This window comes from Contarinia nasturtii, unplaced genomic scaffold (assembly GCF_009176525.2).
Source record: "Contarinia nasturtii isolate CC-2019 unplaced genomic scaffold, AAFC_CNas_1.1 Cnas_scaffold_5343, whole genome shotgun sequence".
In the NCBI taxonomy this organism is placed as follows: Eukaryota; Metazoa; Arthropoda; class Insecta; order Diptera; family Cecidomyiidae; genus Contarinia; species Contarinia nasturtii.
The window spans coordinates 3,059-4,500 of NW_022202617.1; the positions used below are offsets into that span (position 1 = coordinate 3,059).

The following is a 1,442-nucleotide window of genomic DNA, read 5'->3' on the forward strand; positions in this document are numbered from 1 at the left end:
GGTTATAAAGGTCTTCGAGTTTCCTGTAACACTAAAGTATGACATTTTAATTCAACGTAAAAAACATGAAAAAATTAAACATGTGACTTTCGTTAATCTAAAAATAAGTTTTGTATTTCTTTAAACGCCTATATAGAGACTATGAACGGCAGGGTTGTGTACAACTTCAGATCACAGCAGACCGCAATTTGCGAGAGACGATACACACACTACACTAGAACGAAATGTTAACCTCTTAATCTAGAATGCCTTTTGTCGCGATTGATGTTTCAGTTGGAAAGCCCTATCATAGATTAAGAAAAAATATTGAAGTTTGAAAATCGGCCAACTAGTCTCCAAAATAGGGCTTTTTGAAAAAAACTGACCAAGTTTCAATTTTTTATGAAAAGTGCATCGGAAATTATTTATATTGAAAAATTAACGTCACGTTCGGCTTTTCGCGTGCCAAAAAACCCCGAAATGCAAAATTCATAAAAATTCCAATTTTTTTTAATCGAGCGGTGTTTTTTAAAAACCTTTATCATATTCGTTTTTCTATGACTTTCCTACAAAGTTTATATGGGTACGATTTTTGATTCTCGGTAAAATGTCAAAATCGAAACACTCTAGTGTTCAAGCGTGATTCAAATTATTATCATCAAATAAAAAGAACCTTTACCGCGATTGATGTTTTTATGTGACATTATGTGTTTATACATATACAAAAATACAATTCACATATAACCATATCATCCTATCATTTTTTTTTTGCAAAACAAACTTATCATGCTGGGATTTCCAAACGCGTCTTTCTGGCCAATATATATAAGTCAACCGGACATTTATAAACACAGTTAACTTGAGATTGCATTGAGAACTCAATAAAATAAAGTTTTAAACAATCATGAAGTGGTTTGTTCTCATTTTTTTGCTTGTTGTGTGCTTTATTGGCACGGGGGAAGCAAGTAAGTTTTTATAAAATGAAATGTAAAATTTGTTTAAATCTAAAAAATGGCATAGTTTATTTGAAATGACTTTTTTGTTACGTAAATCATGCTCAGCAAAAAAATTTAATAGAATTTTGTATTAGTTCTAGGTGGAGATAAAACGAAAATTAACGAGTATCCTTGGCTGGCTTTGATCGAATATAATGAAAGTAATAAATTATTTTTTTTTTTTGCGCAAAATAATTTAATATTTGTTTTAAAAACATAGCCTATGGTAGTGCATTTTATTGCCTGGGTGCCCTTATCGATAGAGACTACGTTTTAACAGGTATTTACAAATAATTATATTCATTGGATATGCCTCATTCAATGATTCTTTGTTTGTTCAATTCAGCGTCTCACTGTGTTAGTGGAAAGCATTTAAGCCAACGGGGATGGACACTTACAGGTTTGAATTTATCTTTTTATAAAAACGTAAAAAACAGCATAAATAATAAATATAAAAAAATGAATCAA

General features: G+C 30.4%; 1 long non-coding RNA gene across 1 annotated transcript; it reads left to right on the forward strand.

The window, feature by feature from the left end:
• The first annotated feature begins 832 nt into the window (after positions 1-832).
• LOC116351384 lies at positions 833-1,422 on the forward strand. Its single transcript, XR_004202131.1, has 4 exons — positions 833-944; positions 1,070-1,135; positions 1,195-1,254; positions 1,321-1,422. It is a non-coding gene; the product is annotated as an uncharacterized LOC116351384 (long non-coding RNA).
• The last annotated feature ends 20 nt before the right edge of the window (positions 1,423-1,442 follow it).